This window comes from Euphorbia lathyris, chromosome 3, assembly GCF_963576675.1.
Source record: "Euphorbia lathyris chromosome 3, ddEupLath1.1, whole genome shotgun sequence".
In the NCBI taxonomy this organism is placed as follows: domain Eukaryota; kingdom Viridiplantae; phylum Streptophyta; class Magnoliopsida; order Malpighiales; family Euphorbiaceae; genus Euphorbia; species Euphorbia lathyris.
The window spans coordinates 54,757-76,609 of NC_088912.1; the positions used below are offsets into that span (position 1 = coordinate 54,757).

The 21,853-nt window shown below is 38.2% G+C and overlaps 1 pseudogene; it reads right to left on the reverse strand.

Moving 5' to 3' along the window:
• Positions 1-2,551: 2,551 nt before the first annotated feature.
• LOC136221939 (tRNA dimethylallyltransferase 2-like) lies at positions 2,552-4,651 on the reverse strand (annotated as a pseudogene).
• Positions 4,652-21,853: the final 17,202 nt, after the last annotated feature.

Below are 21,853 nucleotides of genomic sequence, written 5' to 3' on the forward strand. Positions count from 1 at the left end.
GTATGACCTTCTTTACTTCCCTTTTAGCCTCTTTGTATTTTTTGTAGTTCTCATCACTCCTACATTTCTCCAATATTTTATAGGATTCTCGCTTACTCTTTACTGCTTATCGTACTTCTTCTGTCCACCAAGATGTGTCCTTACCCGGTGGCATGCTACCTTTAGATTCCCCTAGAATTTCCTTCGCTACTTCCCTTATACTATGCTCCATCTTAGTCCATATCGAATCTATATCTAAATCTATATTACAAGTCCAAATATCTTTTTTAGTCATCTCATCCACAAATTTTTGTTGATTCTCCCCTTGCAATTTCCACCACTTAATCTTAGTCTCTACTTGTGGTGTTTGTTTTTCTTATACATTTCTTACTTCGAAAATCAAGCACCACTACTCTATGTTGGGTTGTCGTACTCTCACCAGGGATCACCTTACAATCAATATAACTCTTTCTCCAGGCACTCCTTACTAAGAAAAAGTCAATTTCGCTCGCATTACCGCCACTCCGATAAGTCACTAAGTGGGATGTTCTCTTCATAAACCATGTGTTCATGATACTCAAGTCATAGGCTGATGCGAATTCCAAAATATCATTTCCTGCTTCATTCTTATCTCCAAAACCATACCCTCCATGAACACTCTCAAACCCATCTCGCCTAGAACCCACGTGTCCATTGAGATCACCCCCCAGTACCATTTTTTCATCCCTAGGAACCTGTTGCACCACTTTCTCTAAGTCCTCCCAAAAAGCTTGTCTTATAGAAACATTTAATCCTATTTGTGGCGCATATGCACTAACGACATTCACAACCTCATCCCCTATCACTAGCTTAACACTCATAATTCTATCGCTCTTCCTAGACACCGCTACTACATCATCAATATACTCCCTATCAATAAGAATACCTACTCCATTTCTACCCTTATCCTTTCCTGAGTACCAAAGCTTATAACCCCAAAGAGCTATCTCTCTAGCCTTAGCTCCAACCCACTTGGTTTCTTGTAGGCACATTATATTTATTCTCCTCCTCTTCATAACATCTACAATTTCAGCTAATCTTCCTGTCAAAGAACCTATGTTCCATGTCCCAAAGCGTAACCTACTACCCTTACCCCTACCCTACCATTACCGTGGACTTGCTTATTTACCCGCAACCCTTGCATATTTGACACCACCGTCGGGTCCTAGGGTGGCGCTCCGCTTCGAGGCGACGACCTAGCAACCCTTGCACACTTATCACTACACCAGGTCTAGGAAGTGCAGCGCGTCGCTGAGAAGGGAACACCCCAACGATATTTATATTGTGGTTCATGTCATAAGATGTGGCTAAGTTTACGTTGGCCGCCACAAACCTACCGCAACCCTCCTCCTTTGTCCGGGCTTGGGATCGGGTGTAAAGACCACCAAGTGACCCTCACAGGCAGAGTTATTCATGCATATAACATTAAAAAAATAAAAATAAACACATTTAAAAATGGAGCGTATAAAAAATAAGTGGTGGATTATTTTTCCTTAAAAAATGTTTACTCGTCAATTTTTTATATTGTTGAGAATTATTTCCATACAAAAACACTATTCATTTGTAGTGATTTTAAAAGAAAAAAAAACAATGTAAAAATTATTACTTCTTTTTCAAGAAAATAATACATTAATTTGTACTTATAAATATATGTGAAAGTGAAACCATATATATTTTTTTCTAATATTAGATGTGTGTGGAATAAACAAGTTTTAAGCCGCAAATTATGCCCTTTTTTTCAAATATTTGGTAAATTGCTCAACATGTTTTATGTATTTTTCTTGTAACTAACACTATTTATTGTTTTATATTTGAACTTTTTTTTTCCATTTTGGACTGCACGCACCTCCTTAAAGCTTATTAGTAATCAACTACCCAACTGTGATACTTACAACCAATCTCGATAGTGTTGGAAGCTACCAAACTTTCGTAACCTTTTTCCGAAACAATTTAAGCATGGACATAAAAGCCATGATTTGCACTAATGTGAACACTATCTGAAATCACAAACCATAACATGTTTCTACTGGTTGAGCTGATAAATTATGATAAAAAAAGATTTCAATCACAGTAGCAATAAGCGTCGTTAATGCATATGCAATTACATATAAATCTCGAGCTAAATCCTTCTTCTTAGAGGATGCTCCTGTATCAGAAACACTCATTTACGACGGAACAAAAAAAACCTCAATTACCTGTTGATACCGATTATGATTTTGGGAGATAGAAAGAAAGTCGGATTAGGAATCAGACATTAGACAAAGCAATTCAAACACAATAAGTTTGACGGGAGATCTATTAGTTCATCTTTTGCTACACGAATTGCGTCACACTTTACATAAATAAAATATAAAATTTAGTGATTTTATTGAAAGAAAATAACGTTCTACAGTCTTTGTAAAGAAAGGCCCAAACTTGTTGTCTTTCAATTAGTTCCCCTTTTCTCATCTATTGAGCACATTTTCCGTTACCAAAAAAGTATTAGTTCATCTTTTGCTACACGAATTGCGTCACACTTTACATAAATAAGTCTTCTGTTTCGTACCTTCCTCGATCAGCTAGCTTTTCATTCTATACACAAATTGTGAATGGAAGCCGTTGAGAGCATTCGAGTTCATTGATCCAGATCCTCGAACTCAGTCATTAGATACAGCTGAACGATTCGCTCCTTGTGACTTTCGAATTGAAGAAAGTCGTTTTCGATGGCTTCGACCCAGTTTATGTTGTTCCCACTCGTGAGCTCCTCTAAGAACCCGGTCACTGCAAGCCTGCCAATAAAAAGAGAAAATGACGAATTCAGACTTCGAACCTTTTGAGATGCACACAATTAACATTTCTGTGTGCACGTGGAATATATAAATCACATAACACGAATAAACTTCAAGATGCTGACCTTACACACATTGGGTCCAAAGGTTCCTTTCCATCAATTTATTTCCAACACCATCACAAACTGAACTCGAATCAGCCCGAAGAAAAGAAGTTATGATTTCCACAGCTGGTCCAACCACTTGTGCAGCCCATGATTCCTTAGATTTGCCTGTAACAAAAAGAAAATAGCATTTCATGTGATTCAGGGGACGAAAATGATGTACTGCTAAAAATATATTTCTGATTTATAAACAAATCGGGAAAATGGCACATTTGTGGTAATTCGCAAACTATTTCATCGTTTATGGCAGAGTTAGAAGTATTTCCGAAAATGTGGTGATTTTAGCTGCATCCATAGATCTCTTAGGTGTATATGTTCATCCGCGATTCAAATTGGCAGATGGAGAAAAATGAGACTCTAAAACTCTAATCTGCCTTTCAAGAAGGCGGATATAAAGTCAGCCGCTTGTATGAAAGGAGGACTGAGCAACACACCTTTCATACAGGCCGACCACTAGTACCGATCCTTCATTTCTTTCCCTTACTGCTAAAATTAAATTTATCACATAGTAACAAATATAAAAATTATTGATACTCTTAATTTAAATGAAATTGAGGCAGACATGTCTGTCCTGTCACCGTCCCACGATCGAGCAGTGGAGTCAGAGAATATCTGACTCCACACATTATACATTGACGAACGTATTATGTCCGCCAATAAGACCAGTGGGATGAATCAAATTCACCCCAAAGCCAGAAATCTTTTCCATCTCCTCTAGTTCTAGAAATACTATAGATAACCACGAAAAATTTTAGGGTACAACGGGAGTAATACACCCGACGAATCAATTAATGTCGCATGTATACATTTTTATTTTCTTTACACCAACCATATCTCATGTAGTGGTATGAAAAACGACTTTCATGTAGTGGTACCATAGAATTTCTCGATAAGTTAGATAACCACCCCAAATGTGTCATTGTCCCTAAACAAATAGGAGAAAGAAAGACTGTACTTGAAATGGATTCAGTAGAATCAACATATTGTATATTCCATCCAAACAATGTTCGAAGCCGACTAAGTCTCCTCTTCTGTAAAACAAAATGCTTTTGTTATTAAACATTCCACAGTGATAACGGATTGAGACGGACCAGAATCCAGATAAATAAATAAAAAGAATTGGTACTAAATAATTGAAACATGTAAAATCTGACACGCAAACTTACTTGACGTCCAACAAGCCTTCGGATGTTCATTTTCACTTTCTCAATTGCTTCAGCTAAAACATTCTTGAGTTCATTATCATCAGAGGAGGAAAATAAGATCTCCCTCGCATTATCTTTTAGCATCTCGCCGTTTTTTGCTGATACCATTTCGCAACATTCATTGGCCTTATCACTCCTGCTTTGCAAGAGGTAAAGTCTCAGAAAACCCTCAAACTCCCTTACGCCAATGGCTTGCCGCAAACCTCGAGTATAAACAGCATGAGGTTTGAAAATTTCATAAACTTCACTGAGTAATCCAGCATTGATCATGCTATCTACTCTTTGTCCAACATACTGGTACAGTACGGGCCCGGGGATAGCAGCATCAACACAAATGAAACAGTAGTCGAATCTGCAATTGTCAATCCGACCCCAGTTCTGCCCTGCCACATTCAAAATTAGGGTTGTGAATTTCTGACACGACAAAAAAAATTAATAGAAAAATATATAGCTTTATATAATTCTGTAAAATCGTGTGGTCAGCTCTTACCCACATTTAATTGAATAAATTGTGAACTTTGTATAGAAAAATTTAGAGCTAGACAGAAACGACTCAAGTATTTTAGAGGTCTTGGAACACTAGTTTTTACACTCTAATTTTTTATAAGTAAAATATAACTAAATTTTTTTTGACTGAACCAATAAAAACCAACTAATCCTTTGAGACAATTTATCGAGAACAAAACAGTTACCAGCTATATAATTATTGGAGTAAAGTAAAAACAAATATGTCCTTTGCCTTTTTGCAAACGTAAACTCGTGGTTTAAAAATTTGCAAATACGAATATGTGGTTTGCACGGTGTGCAACTTCAGGTGGCTAAAATTGTAGAATGTCACCGGCGATCCACCATATAACTAGAAGAAAAAGCACCTCCTCCTTTATGTTTAGTTATCGCCGGTGACATCTGCAATCTTAGCCAGAGTAGTTATAGATGTCATTCTCTCTTTCAAGGAGGTGTGTAATATGCGTTGAACGCAACACTCAATCTTACTGTATATACATATAGATCTGGTAACCTTCACCTACCCCACTGTATATATGGAAAACTATTTAAAACTCATAAAATTAAATTACTTAACATCATTTTTCTTTTAAAAAACGAATTATTATAGATTTTTTTTTTTACAGAAAAATGACAACTGTGATATTCATCAGGTTCAAAGTTTGTTTGTTGTAAATCAGTCAAAGATAACTTGTCTTAATTTACTTTTTATTCAAAATATATTATTTAGCAAACTTCATAAGCTTTTTTTAGGGTTAAGGTGTAAAAATACCCCTAACGTTTTGGATCGGGAGCAATTTTACACCTAACGTCTAAAATGGAGCAATTTTACCTCTAACGTTTATAGCCAAGAGCAATTTTACCCTTAAGCTTGATAATTTGGCTCAATTTCAGACACTATTATAAAACACACATATTTTTATTCCTTATTTTGCACCAATTGCATATCAACTCGTTCTAAAAAATGATTTCATGTTTTTTGTAATTTAATAATAAAATTGGAGATTAATATTTATAAATTCGGTGAATTTTTTGAATTATTTTGTCTAATTCGTACAAAAGACGGTATATTTTATTTTTTCACATTCCAATATATGTTTGTGATTTGTTACTAATAAAATGACGCACGTGTGAAGTGTAGATACAAGATTCATGACCGAGAAGACAGTTTGATGAATTATTTCTCAAATTGACCAAATTTATCAACGTTAAAATTCCTCTTGGCTTCCAACGTTGATAGGGGTCAAAAACCCCTATCTTTGGGTACGGTTTTAGGACGGGTTTTAGAGTTATTTGGTTAATAAGCGAGCAATTCTCGCATTTAAATGCTTTTGTGTGAGTTAGTTAGGAATTGAAAACGTTCTATTTACTTTTCGTCGTTTAGGCTCGTTTTGTGATCAATTGAGACAAATACGGCCGAAATAGCATGCATATTAGAATTCCGTTATCTTTTGAAGCTAATTGGTCCGTCAAAAGTCGCACCAAACGAAGCGTTTGCTCAAAATAAGCGATTGACGGATCAATTTGGCTTTTGGACTAATGTTTTCCGAAGTTTTTATGCGTGTGCAGGTGTAAGTTCGGGCGAAAAAGGGCATAGAATTCATCAAGCTTGAATCGAGCACGTTTCGGGCGAAAACGCTCGGCGAGCAGGGTCCCACGGGCCATTTCTGCTCGCCGAGCAGGCCGCCAGAGGCCTGCTCGGCGAGTAGGAGCCTGCTCGCCGAGCAGGCCACCAGGCGCCTGCTCGGCGAGCAGGGGGCTGCTCGGCGTGAGCAGCCCTGCTCGCCGAGCAGCCTTCCCTGCTCGGCGAGCAGCCCTGCGGGAATTGGTCAAAAAGACCAATTCCGCCCCCACGAAGCCACGTTCGGCCCCACGTCTTCCTACACCAACTAGGACACGAAAATAGGTCAAAACGAGGCCCGAGACGCGTCTATAAATAGGATTTTTTCATTGTAATTAGACATCTTTCGTTTTTGTAAATTATTTTAGCTTTCCCCTTGTAATTCCTCTCCATCTTCTCCATCTTCCTCAACCTCCATTGAAGCTCCTTCAAAGCTTTCTACCGAGGAATTACCAAGGTCCGTCCTTAAGATTAAGTCGCCGGCTGCAGAGTAAACAGGTTCCCTGAAAGGGATTTTTGTATCTCCTTTTATCTTTCCTTGTTTGTACTCTTTGATACAGTTGCCGAACTTGACTTATTGTATCTTGTGACAATTATCTTCGCCTTTAATAATAATTTAGCTCTTGTTTTGTTCTATGATTATTTGTCTAATCTCTGTCTTACGCTTTATTCAATTGGTTTAACTCATTCAAAAGCCCCAAAATCTAATAGGCACATATTGCGAGCTGAATCTGACCTAGTCAGAGCCTAGGAGATTGACGACCTCTTAGTTGATTAAGCGCCAATTTACTGAGCCTTAGACCTAGTTTCGGCCTTAGGGAATCACGCGCTAGGAACCTCAGGAGGGTAAGTAGGGTTAATCGCCTTGAATACAAGTGACTCGGATTAGGTTTTTATTCAATAGACTTGATAATCTATCTTTATTATTATCGTTCATACCATGTTCCTTCGAATAGTTTCATTAATGAAAGATCAATTAGGGGTAGAGTAACTTAGTTAGGCGTAGAATAACTTAGATAATTTAGTTAGAATTAGATAACTTAGCTAGGATTAGTATAATTGGACCTAGGAGTAGATTAATTAAACAAACCAAACTCAAAACCCCCTAAGCCTAGATAGCATCCGAGACCGAGTAGCTTGATACTTGCAGAAATAAATCCTGTGGATGATAACCTGGACTTAAACCAGAAATTTATTACTTGATAACGACGGGGTACACTTATCCCTTAGTGAGGTTTCCTATAAACCGCATCAAGTTTTTGGCGCCGTTGCCGGGGATTTATTTTCTCTGTAATATCGAACCAAAGGTCGACTTGTTAGTTTAGGCATTCTTTGTGAATATCCTTTGTTAATATCATATATACTTGTTTATAATCATGATTCTTTTTATTACGTATCTATACCGTTTATACTTGTTTATATACACATATTTATATATACTCATTTATGATAACCATCCTCGTTAATACTTACGCTTGTTTATATTCGTTTGTACGAACATATAGTTATTAATTTCATCTATACATGTATGTATGTGTTTTTATACTGTTCTTATACTTGTACAAAACTGTATGATTTGTATGATTTCCCTTCAGCTTTCATTTATTTCTGTATTTATCTTTTCTCAGCGTATGCCTACGAGATCAGCGAAATTACCGGTTGTCCCTCTTAACCTTGAACTTGAACGTACTCTTCGCAGGAGCAAACAGATCGGAAAGCTGAAGCAAGACGAGATCATCGAGCCTATCAAGCCTATCAAGATGACTGACAATGAACGGTTCACCAACTTTGAGCAGAACATGGACCGAAGGCTTTCGGGTCTTGAATACGTAGCAGCAGACTACTGCGAGCGCTACAACATGCCTTGGCCATACCCCTCGGCCGATCAGTAAGTTGTCTTCTCTACCCTAACTCTTTACACTCGTACTTCATGATTTGTGATGCAATGTTGGAACTTATTGCATGTTTTAGTGTGAGGAGGAGGGGTAGACAAACTTACAAAAATTGTATAAATTTTAAATTTTTGTTGCGTCGTGTCTAGTTTAGTTTAGCGTTTTTAGGTTTTGTTTATGTTTTTGCATGTTTAGGACCTAAAACCATGAACCTCCTTCGAATCTAAACTTCGTTGTTTGTCTTTGAGGGCTGAGAACCGAATCTAAAATTGCATGACAACTAGTTTAGGCGTAGGACACAACTCTTGTATCTGTAAAAGCATGAGCTAAAGTTTGCATTTGGACCCTACTTTTGAAGAAATGCTAAAATCATTACTTAGGTAGATAACTTAAGAATTGAAGGCTTGTGATATTAAACTTGAGTTTGGGGAAAACTAGTAAACACAAAATTGAAACCCAAAGAATTGCGAGCTGAATTTGAGCCTAAGAGCGAACATCAAAAAGCTCTTTTTCTTGACATTTTTGTGTGAATGCTTTGACTTGTGGAAGATTACAGATTTTGCACCTAATACTGTGTTGAACCTACATGCAATGATTTGAGATGATAAACGATGAATCAGCCTCATTAGAATTAACCCTTTTCTTTACCTTATTTTCTCTTTTTCATCCACTCTAGGAAGCCCCTTTGAGCCTATATTTTTGTAGTTTGTAGATTTTTCTTTCGTTCTAACCTGTTTTTGCAAACCTCAACTTGGTTCGCTACTTAACCCAAATTTTTTGCAAAGCTCGAAATGAGCCTTTGTTTTCTTCTAGCGCTTTATCTTTGTTTATGGCATTACAGTAGCAAGCCAAAAGGCTAAGAAGTGAATGAGCATCACTATCCAAAGAAGAAAAAAAAAGAAGAGAAAAACAGAAAAAAGAAAAGAAAAGAGACGAACAAGAGGGAAGAACTTCATTCCCCAGTTCCTAAAAAAAAAAAAACGTCTCAAGAAAACATCCCAAAAGAAAAAAATAAGGGATGAATAAAAAGCTCAGTCACTTTGTATTTGCTAAAGCCATTTTAACTTTGTTTTTGTAGCGCTAGAACTTTTAACCCTTGTTGTACCTTTAACCCTCTAACCACATTACAACCCCAATTAGAGGCTGTTTTTGATATCATCGGAGTCATATAGCATAGTAGAGGAACTCGGATGAACGTGCAAAATCAACGTAATCCTAAGCAAGAACATAAGCCGAGAGTAAATACTTTAGCCACCAAAATTGTGTGAATGAGTGAACTACCTATGGTGAGGTGTTTTACTTAGCGATCCCCTTAAACTTGTTTAATTGAACATGTGTCCATTTGCTTAAAACTATGACCCATGATAATTGAAATGCGGCTTTTGGATATCGTGTCTCTACTTTGTATTTCCGAATGCATGTAATTACAGATGCTCGAAGTTGTGTCAAGCACCTAGTCAAACCGGGAGGTTTTCTAGCTTGCTTGTGATGGCGGGTTTAGTTTTTAGTTTACTTGGGGACAAGTAAAGTTTTAAGTGCGAGGAGGTTTGATAGGGGTAAAAAACCCCTATCTTTGGGTACGGTTTTAGGATGGGTTTTAGAGTTATTTGGTTAATAAGCGAGCAATTCTCGCATTTAAATGCTTTTGTGTGAGTTAGTTAGGAATTGGAAACGTTCTATTTACTTTTCGTCATTTAGGCTCGTTTTGTGATCAATTGAGGCAAATACGGCCGAAATAGCATGCATATTAGAATTCCGTTATCTTTTGAAGCTAATTGGTCCATCAAAAGTCGCACCAAACGAAGCGTTTGCTCAAAATAAGCGATTGACGGATCAATTTGGCTTTTGGACTAATGTTTTCCGGAGTTTTTATGCGTGTGCAGGTGTAAGTTCGGGCGAAAAAGGGCATAGAATTCATCAAGCTTGAATCGAGCACGCTTCGGGCGAAAACGCTCGGCGAGCAAGGTCCCACGGGCCATTTCTGCTCGCCGAGCAGGCCCCTGGTGGCCTGCTCGCCGAGCAGGGGGCTGCTCGGTGCGAGCAGCCCTGCTCGCCGAGCAGCCTTCCCTGCTCGACGAGCAGCCCTGTGGGAATTGGTCAAAAAGACCAATTCCGCCCCCACGAAGCCACGTTCGGCCCCACGTCTTCCTACACCAACTAGGACACGAAAATAGGTCAAAACGAGGCCCGAGACGCGTCTATAAATAGGATTTTTTCATTGTAATTAGACATCTTTCGTTTTTGTAAATTATTTTAGCTTTCCCCTTGTAATTCCTCTCCATCTTCTCCATCTTCCTCAACCTCCATTGAAGCTCCTTCAAAGCTTTCTACCGAGGAATTACCAAGGTCTGTCCTTAAGATTAAGTCGCCGGCTGCAGAGTAAACAGGTTCCCTGAACGGGATTTTTGTATCTCCTTTTATCTTTCCTTGTTTGTACTCTTTGATACAGTTGCCGAACTTGACTTATTGTATCTTGTGACAATTATCTTCGCTTTTAATAATAATTTAGCTCTTGTTTTGTTCTATGATTATTTGTCTAATCTCTGTCTTACGCTTTATTCAATTGGTTTAACTCATTCAAAAGCCCCAAAATCTAGTAGGCACATATTGTGAGCTGAATTTGACCTAGTCAGAGCCTAGGAGATTGACGACCTCTTAGTTGATTAAGCGCCAATTTACTGAGCCTTAGACCTAGTTTCGGCCTTAGGGAATCACGCGCTAGGAACCTCAAGAGGGTAAGTAGGGTTAATCGCCTTGAATACAAGTGACTCGGATTAGGTTTTTATTCAATAGACTTGATAATCTATCTTTATTATTATCGTTCATACCATGTTCCTTCGAATAGTTTCATTAATGAAAGATCAATTAGGGGTAGAGTAACTTAGTTAGGCGTAGAATAACTTAGATAATTTAGTTAGAATTAGATAACTTAGCTAGGATTAGTATAATTGGACCTAGGAGTAGATTAATTGAACAAACCAAACTCAAAACCCCCTAAGCCTAGATAGCATCCGAGACCGAGTAGCTTGATACTTGCAGAAATAAATCCTGTGGACGATAACCTGGACTTAAACCAGAAATTTATTACTTGATAACGACGGGGTACACTTATCCCTTAGTGAGGTTTCCTAGAAACCGCATCAAACGTTATGGGTAAAATTGCACCATTTTAAACGTTATGGATAAAATTGCTCATGGCCCAAAACGTTAGGGTATTTTTTTCACCTTAACCTTTTTTATAACTATAAATTTAAATATTATTTTTGAAAACAAATAAGCAGAAAACTATATTTGATATTTTGAGACATGAAGAGAACTCCATTGTATCTGGATGAATTTTCTCAATTTACAACAATGTACCTTGATTTTCTTGTTCATTTTATTTCCACGTTGAATTTTGTATTTAAAAAATGTGACATTCCTGTACAAAAATTAAAAATTGTGCCTGTGAAAATGTGAAGTGAGGTGTTATATTTTAAATGCATGCAATATATGTGGATAAATTCTAAATTTGATCCTAATATTTTTTAGGAAGTATAGATTTGTCCGTAGCATATAAAATAGTAAAGTTTTATCCCTAATATTTTCAAGTAAATCAATTTCATTCATAACATTGATAGCTAGAAGGAATTTTACGCTAACGTTTAAAATGGTGCAATTTTACTTCTAATATTTAAATTTACCTCTAACGTTGATAGGTTGGATCAATTTGAGAAATAATTTATAAAATTATCTTCTGTTACGAATCGTGTCATTTTCACTACATGTGTGCGTAATTTTATAACTCATCAGTAACAAATCACAAACATATGTATACACATGGAAAAAATAAAATTAAAAATTAAAAATTATATTGTATTCTATATTATTTGAAAATAAAATCCAAATATTTCGTCAAATTTAAAAACGTATTATTCACTAATTCTATTATGAAATTGTAAACAACGCAAAATATTTTTTTTTATAACTAACTGATACAGAATACATGAACACAATATATGTGTTTTATTAATAATGTTTGAAATGGACCCAATTTGGCTTTGTTAGGGGTAAACTTTCTCTTGTCTGCCAAAGTCAAGCACCCTTTGGTTGGATTATCTCCCAATTAATGCTTTCTTTTTATGTTAGGATTTAAACTCGAGATTTCTAGTTTAAGTGACTTGAGGCCTTTAACTACTTAAACCGAGAAACAAAGTCTAAACCTAGCGTTGGGACATCTGTTAACATAGGAAGATGTGAATCTCTACCCCCTAAAAAATGATTGGTAGGCTAAGCTACTTTTGTAGCCTTTGAAGAAAGCACGAACAGATCTTTCGGATGAAGCTATTACATAAAGTTTTAATTGGGAGAGGATCCACCTAAAAATCAATCAAACTATAAAAAAAAATTATAAAAGCGGAATGATTATATATAATAAATAAAATAAAATTAAACATTTTTTTTTCAATATAGTTACTAGAAATACATAAAGGGAAAATTACAAAACTAGGTCAAATGGGAGGTCCATTTACATATTTAAACCATTTACTCAACCTACTACATATCTAGACTGATTTTGTGTGACTTTCCCATAATACCCCTAACCTTCCCACTCCCCACAACGTGAACGGCTGCTCCCCCCATCTACTTGGTTACGCAAAAAGTTGGCTCCTCCATTAATGATTTCAAGACTTTTGATCTTCCTTTCTTCCTTTGAATTGCACGAAATCTGCACCATTTCGCCAAATCACAATGAATTTCTCTTTTTCCTCTTTTCATCTCTTGATTCTGCAACTTCCTAATCCTAAAAAACGAAGCCATGGTTCTTCATCTTCCTGTTCTTGCTCGTTACTTGGTTTCTTTCTTCTTGTTACCATCAAAGGAATGGTTATTCTACGTTATTTCCTTCGTTTTTCCCAGTTTATCACATTGTTATTGTCGCTTTTAAGGGTGAAAGGCGCGAAAAAAGTAAGTATATGTTGTTTTTCTGCGTTTTTTCATGAATACACTTCGTGAATCGATGATTTCGCGAAGATTTGCGAAGAGAAAGAGCTTGAAACGTGACGATCTACTTCGTGAATCATTGATTTCGCGAAGATCTGCGAAGAGAAAGAGCCTAAAACGTGTGGATCTGCTTCGCAAATCGATTAGTTGCGAAGTCTGCGAGTAGAAAAGTTCATGATTTGACTCGTAGACTTCGCGAAAGCATTGATATGCGACGTAGATCGTCATGTTTCAGACCTCGCATACCTCGCGAAAACATCGAGTAGCAAAGTAAAATCACCTCTTTCCCTGCACATTTACATTCGCATGCTTCGCTAATCCTCATTTCGCGAAGCCAAAATCGTCTTTTTCCCTTCCTAACACGATTAATTTTTTCTGAAGGTGGTTGATTACATAACATCCCTTTCTAGAAGGCGGCGTATTGGACTGCAGGGGAGATGACTTTCCTTCCCGTACAGGGAGAAATTTCCCTCAAGATTGGCACATTCACTCCTAAAATGGTTGGTTAGGAGAGATTGTACCAATCTTGGTGTGCACCATGGGACACATCCATCCCAAAAGGTCTAGACTTCTCTACAGAAAGTCCAGACCTTTTGGGATGAGAAATGGAAGTCCAGACCTTTTGGGATGGATGTGTCTCACGGTGCACACCAAGATTACTCATCCGCTTCAAAATTGGTACTGGATTAGTTAGGTTCACTTTGAAGTGCTTTGTTAGGAGTTTATTGTGGCAATCTTGTTGTAAATTTTGATAATGTTATGATTTTAATGTTGTTATTGTGGTAATCTTGTTGTAAATTTTGGTAATGTTATGATTTTAATGTTAGAATATGTTGTTGTTTGCCATTTTTTGTTATATACCACTTCGCGAATTAGCTACAAAACACATCCAGGCTTCGCATATGCGAATTAAATTCATCAAGTAAATCAAACTTTAGCTTCGCAGGCTTCGCATATGCTAATGAAATTCATCAAGTAAACCAAACATTAGCTTCATAGGCTTCGCATATGCTAATTAAATTCATCAAGTAAACCCAAACATTAGCTTCGTAGGCTTCGCATAATTATGGAATCTGCGAAGTCATACGGGAGGGGGCGAGACGCGCGTAAATATTGAAGGTATTATAGGAAAGTCACACAAAATCAGTCTAGATATGTAGTAGGTTGAGTAAATGGGTTAAATATGTAAATGGACCTCCCATTTGACCCATTTTTGTAATTAACCCTTAAAATGTACATTACAAAATTATGGCAAGATAACCCATTTTAACACATCTTCCTTTTGAACTTGGTCCCAAAAGTCGTTGATCTCCTGGACATATATAATCTCATGTTACTACTCGAAACATACTTAAAATAACTTATTCGCCCCTTCAATTTTCTTAATTCTATGAGTTTTAAGTTTCTTCAAATTAATGTCCCATCCATATTTAAAATTTCCCCACCATCATTCATGCATATGACACTACAACAACAACAACAAAGTCTTAGTCCCGAAATGATTCAGGGTCGGCTAACATTAACCATCATATAAAACCGTGAAATCAAGTCGTGTCAGCGACACAAATTCGCTCCCTCCACTGCGTCCTATCCACTACCATATTTTCCTCAATTCCCAGTAAACTCATATCACTCTCGATCACCCTCCTCCAAGTTTGCTTAGGTCTTCCCCTACCCCTCACCACTACATCCCTTTGCCACTCTTCGATTCTCCTAACCGACGCATCAAGCGCTCTACGTCTCACATGGCCAAACCACCTTAGCCGATTTTCTCTCATTTTATTCTCAATAGATGTGACCCCTACTTTTGTCCTAATTATTTCATTACTCACCCGATCTTTTCTCGTATGACCACACATCCATCTCAACATACGCATCTCCGCCACCGACATCTTATGGATGAGACAGTGTTTCACTGCCCAACACTCCGTACCATATAACAATACTGGTCTAATTGCCGTGCGGTAGATTTTCCCTTCAATCTATTAGGCATGCCGGGGTCACAAAGGAAACTCGTAGCACTCTTCCACTTCGACCAACCAGCTTTAATCCTATGAGCAACATCTACATCTACTTCTCCATCCGTTTGGATAATAGATCCTAAATACTGGAAGCAATCCGAGGCCTGAACAACTCTCCCATCTAGGGTGATTGTCCCTGCCTCCCTACCCCTATGGCCGCTAAACTTACACTCCAAATATTCTGTCTTACTTCGGCTCAACATAAAGCCTCTAGATTCTAGAGCTTGTCTCCATAGTTCCAACTTCCTCTCCACTCCTTCTTTCGTCTCATCAACTAACACAATATCATCTGCAAACAGCATGCACCATGGTATACCCTCTTGAAGTGAACTTGTTAGTTCATCCATAACGATGGCAAAAACAAATGGGCTTAGCGCGGAACCTTGATGCACTCCAATCGTAATAGGGAACTCTTCAGTCTTCGCAACACTAGTACGTGTTGAAACACCTTTCCACAAGATTTTGATTTGACAAAATCATTCAAGTTTAATCCATGATTAAGAGACAATTAAATTTAAGTGCTTTGATTTAATTGTACTAATCCGTTTGTTCAATATTGAGTATAAATATAAATGCAAAAAGAAATAAAGGTTAAGACAGGACAAAGTCAGCATGTGAACACAACACAAGAGCAACTCAGCATAAGAGAAGATAAGCCATCTTCAGAACAACAGCTTCAGGATGAAGCTGATCAAAGAAGCTGAGTGAAACGAAGCTCAACACAAAAGAAGTCTGCTTCAAGAAATAGATCCTACAGAACGAAGCTGACCACGGAAGCTGAGTGGAAAAAGAACTCAGTATGAGTTTTGGTGAAATTCAAAGACAATGATTATCGAAGTGAAGCTGAGTGATCTTCAGGACATCATGAATGATCCGTTAAGCTAAAAGACAAATTCGACAACTGTCTGCACCAATAATAGAAGCCTTGAATTACGCAAAAGCCAAATTCCAAGATGCATGGGTCAACTGTTCGATGCTATAAGACAAACTGCCGCGAGAAGACAAAGTCTGTAGGAAGAGGACAAATCTGACGACTGAAGATTTTAGAAGACAGGATTGGCCTACACATCTGAAGCTGACCAGAAGTTTGTCCCCCCAAAAGAGTCGTTTTGGACTCAACGGACAAATCAATTTCAAATGATTTGTTCCTCACATTTCAACTATAAAAGGGACAAAGATATCATTTGGAAGATCGCCGATTTACAGAAAATTACAAGTGAGAAAGATACAAATTCAAAGCACTAAAAAACAAGAAAGAAAACTTACACCAACCTTCTATTCTTTGTGTAAATGCTAGATTGATTGTCTGTAATCATCTAAAGTGTTCTTTATCTTAAAAGGAACAAGTTTGTGATCAATTGTAATATTGAGAGTGTGTATGCTGAGTACTTGATATTAAGTACTTAGTGGTAGAGAAATCTAAGTGATGGGTTGTAGCGCTTAGTAGGAGTTGAGTAGACGAATAGAGGAAGGTACTCTTGCATATTCAATTGCTTGTAATCGTTTTGTGCTCTACATTTAAAGAGCTCAGTATTGGATTCTAAAATCCCGGAGGATTCTAGGGACTGGACGTAGGCGGAGAGGCCGAACCAGGATAAGTGATACTGAGTAATTTCTAACTCTCTCAAATATATATATGTGAATGTGTTGCTTGTTATATTTACTCAGCATATAAATTGTTTGAAGCTGACACTGAGTAAATTGGAGTGCTGAGTTGGAAGCTGACCACAAAAGTGTCAATTCCCAACTCTCAAGTGAAACAGTCTTAGTCAGCATCTGACTAAAGCTGTCTTACATTAAGATCGGCCAAGCTGACCAAAGCTGAGTTAATAAACTCACCAAAATTATTAAGTCAGCAAGATTAATTAGCGAAAAAGTTATATTAGTTCCTAACCCCCCCTTAGAACTAATCACACGGGACCAACAACTGGTATCAGAGCCTAAGCTCACTACTCAAAGATATAACTATCTTGAGCTGATCCCGATAAATGGCTGAGAACAGCACTCGTTTCCTTCCCGGGAACCAAACAACACAGATACTCTCTGAGGGATTATCTATTAGTCGGCCTCCCCTATTCTTTGGATCTAACTATACATTCTGGAAGAATAGGATGAAGAACTTTATCCAAGCCACAAACATGAGTGCATGGCTTGCAATAGTTCAAGGCCCATACGTGCCATATAAAACTGTTAACAATGAGAAAGTTGTTAAGAGTGAAACTGAGTGGTCAAAAGATGACCTTAGAAAACTTCAAAATAATGCTTCGGCTATCAATATGCTTCACTGTGCTTTAGATGCTGCAGAATACAATAAGATTTCAGGTTGTGAGTCAGCACAGGAAATTTGGAAGAAGCTTGAAGTGACCTACGAAGGCACAAGCAAGGTCAAGGAATTAAAAGTAAATCAGCATATGAGACTATACGAGCAGTTCGAGATGAATGATAATGAGGACATCTCGGGAATGAATGCTAGATTTACCAACATTATAAATGAGCTGAAAAGACTTGGAAAGAACTTCACTGAGGAAGAACATGTGAAGAAGATCTTAAGAAGTCTTCCCAAAAGCTTGCAGGCCAAAAAGACTGCAGTAGAGGAAGCTCAGGACTTGACTACGTATAAGTACGATGAACTGATCGGATCATTGTTGAATCATGAGATATCAATGAAAAACTTTGAAGAAAAAGAGAAGTCAGAAGACAAGAAACAGAAATCACTTGTCATGAAAGCTGACTCCACCGAAGCTGACTCATCAGATGATGAGGAAATGGCAATGTTCACCCGGAAAATGAAGAAACTGTTCAGGAAGAATGATAGGAACAGCAAAAGGTCGTTCAAAAGAAATGACAAATACAAAGCTGAGCCTAGCGACAACAAATATAAAAAGGACAGCTCAAAGCTTGTCACATGTTTTGAGTGCCACCAAACTGGGCACATCAAGTCAAGCTGTCCCATGCTGAAGAAAGACAAGAACGGCAGCAGAAAGGCTATGGTAGCCACATGGAGTGATATTGATGAGTCAACCTCATCAGAAGCTGATGCAAATGAAACAGCAAATATATGCTTCATGCCCGATGATGCTGACCGCCCTTATTCTGAGCAAGCTGACCTCTCTGAAGAAACTGACCAGGAGGAAAACAATAATGAGGTAACACCCTTACTTTTTCTTAGAAATGAGATGATAAACGCCCTGAGTGATTTATATGCGCTAACTAAAAAGTGCAATAAGAAAGTAAAGGCACTCAGCAGGCGGTGTGATGAGATTGAAGAGGTCAAGCTGAGTGACCTCCGATATCTTCTCCAAGACAACTCAACTTTGTATAGTAACATAGAACTTATGCATAAGTTTGTCTCGGAAGTTCAATCAGATTCAAAGAATCTGAAAAAGGATGTCACTACCCTACAGAGCCAAATAAGAGGCTCAAATAAAAATAAATCCCATGCTGAGTACTCAAGTACTAGTCAGCATAAACAGTTTACACAGTGTAACTGTTGCGGGAAAAAGGGGCACACAAGAGAAGTGTGTTGGTACAATAAGCGGATTGTCCAATGTGACTTTTGTGGAAAGAAAGGACATACCACTAAGGTATGTTGGCATGCTCAGCACAATAATGCTAACCACACTCAGCATCACCCTCAAAGGGAAACTCACTGTGACTTCTGTGGCAAAAATGGCCACACCATAAAAGTATGTCGTCACAAATTAAAGTATGACTTTGCACCTGTTTATGCTAACAAACGAGGACCCAAAAAGAATTGGGTACCTAAAGATGAATAGTCTAAAATGCAGGTGAGCCTGAGATGCGTGGAGAAATCAAAACTATGGTATATAGACAGCGCATGCTCGAGGCACATGACCGATGATGAAACTCAGTTCATCACACTAGAGCTTAAACGAGGTGGAAGTGTAAGCTTTGGAGACAATAAGAAGGGTAAGATAGTCGGCTCAGGTACTATCGGAGGTAACCCAACTATTGAGTCAGTCTCCCTAGTTAAAGGTCTCAAATACAATCTGCTAAGTGTAGCTCAGCTTTGCAAGAGCGGCAGAAAGGTTATATTTGATGATACTCAGTGTCAAATAATCGAGGGAAAAACAAACGAATTGATTTTAACTGCCCCTCGTATAGACAACGTATACATGCTGAGTTTAGAAAAACAGTTTTCTAAAAATATATGCTTAGTGTCTAAAGAGGATAACTCCTGGCTATGGCATAGAAGACTTGGTCATGTAAGCATGGACCTTCTTGCCAAATTAGCTAGAAAGCAACTAGTTGAGGGATTGGCCAAACTTAAATTTGAAAAAGATAAATTGTGTAATGCTTGTCAGCAAGGCAAACAAACTAAAAAGTCATTTCAAAGTAAAAATATTGTCTCAACCAAGAGACCATTGGAATTACTACACTTGGATCTTTTCAGACCTGTCCAGCCACTCAGCTTGGGAGGTAAGAAATTTTCCTTAGTCATTGTAGATGATTTCTCTCGGTACACTTGGATCATCTTGCTGAGTAGCAAGGATAAAACATTTAAGATGTTCACAACATTGATTAAGAAGCTTGAAAATGACAAAGACCTAAGAGTAGCTCATATTAGAAGTGACAATGGTAGAGAATTCAAAAACCAACAGTTTGATGAGTTCTGTGAAACCAGTGGTATTGACCACAATTTCTCTGCTCCTATAACACCTAAACAAAATGGGGTTGTTGAAAGGAAGAACAGAACAATTGTCGAAATAGCTAGGACAATGCTGAGTGAAAATAGGCTTCCAAAGTACTTCTGGGGTGAAGCTGTCCACACAGCATGCTACATTCTCAATAGGGCTTTAGTTAGACCTATGATGCGCCCTCACCTAAGTTAGAGATGAAGACTCACTAAGGGATAAGTGTACCCCGTCGTTATCAAGTAATAAATTTATGGTTAAGTCCAGGTTATCGTCCACAGGATTTATTTCTGCAAGTATCGAGTTACTTGGTTTCAGGTGTTATCTAGGCTTAGGGGGTTTTGAGTTGGTTTTGCTAAGTTAATCTACTCCTAGGTTGAATTATACTATTCCTAGCTAAGTTATCTGATTCTAACTAAGTTATTCTACGCCTAATTAAGTTACTCTACCCCTAATTAAGTTAAACTACTCCTAAGTGATCTTTTACCAATGCAATTATCCGAAGGAACATGAAGGGATACGATGATAATGAAAATAGATTGTTAAGCAATTGAATTAAAACCTAAGTCACTTGTGTCCGAGGCGATTAACCCGACCTATCCTCCTAAAGTCCCTAGTTCATGATTCCCTTGTAAGGCCGAAACTAGCTCTAAGGCTCAGTAATTTGGGCTTAATCTTCTATAGGGCCGTCAATCCTATAGGCACTGACTAGGTCAGATTCAGCTCGCAATATGTGCCAACTTGATTTTGGAATTATCGAATGAGTTAAACCAATCAGACAAAGCGTAAGACAAAGATTAAAACATTAAAACAATTGAATAAACAAGAACTATAATATATATCAAAGATGGAAATTATTATCACGAAGTTACAATAAGCCTAGAATTCATAACATGTATCAGAGGCTAGACAGAATGTAAAAGAAGAAAAATCCCTTTCAGGGAACATGTCTACCAATGCAGGCGTCTTTCTAGGACTTAAGGATGGAGCTTGAGCAATCCTCGGTAAACGGAGCTTCGGAGGTATCTTCAATGGAGGTTTGAAGGATATGGAGGAGGTGGAGAGGATTTCTCAAGAGGAAAAACTAAGAAAATTACAAAGATAAAAGATATCTAATTTCCATTGGAAAAACTCTATTTATAGGCGTGGCTCGGCCCTCTTTTTGACCTATTTTCGTGTCCTTATTGGTGTAGGAAGTCGTGGGGTCCATCGTGGCTTTGTGGGGGCGGAATTGGTCTTTTTGACCAATTCCCGCAGGTCTGCTCGCCGAGCAGGGCGAGCTGCTCGGCGAGCAGGGCTACTCGCGACGAGCAGTGCCCTGCTCGGTGAGCAGGCATCCTGCTCGCCCAAGCAGGCCTCTGGTGGCCTGCTCGGCGAGCAGGCACAGTGCCTGGGCAGTGCCTGGGCGGTGCCTGGGCAGTGCCTGGGCTGCTCGCCGAGCAGCGCCCGGGCTGCGCGCCGATGCTCTATTCGCCGAGCGACTGCCGGGGGTCCCCGAGACTCGATTTTTGCCTGAAATTGATCATGTTTTAACCTGCACACGCACATAAACTCCAAACAACATTAGTCCAAGGGCTAAATTGACCCGCCAATCGCTTATTTGAGCAAACGCTTCGTTTGGTGCGACTTTTGACGGATCAATTAGCTTCAAAAGATAACGGAATTATAATATGCATGCCATTTTGGCCGTATTTGCCTAAATTGATCATAAAACGAGCCTAAACAATGAAAAGTAAATAAAACGTTTCCAATTTCTAACTAACTCACACAAAAGCATTTAAATGCGAGAATTGCTCGCTTATTAACTAAATAATGCTAAAACCCGTCCTAAAACCGTACCCAAAGATAGGGGTTTTTGACCCCTATCAAACCTCCTCGCACTTAAAACTTTACTTGTCCCTAAGTAAACTAAAAAACTAAACCCGTAATCATAAGCAAGCTAGAAAACCTCCCGGTTTTGTCTAGGTGCCTGACACAATTTCGAGCATCTGTAATTACATGCATTCGAAAATACAAAGTAGA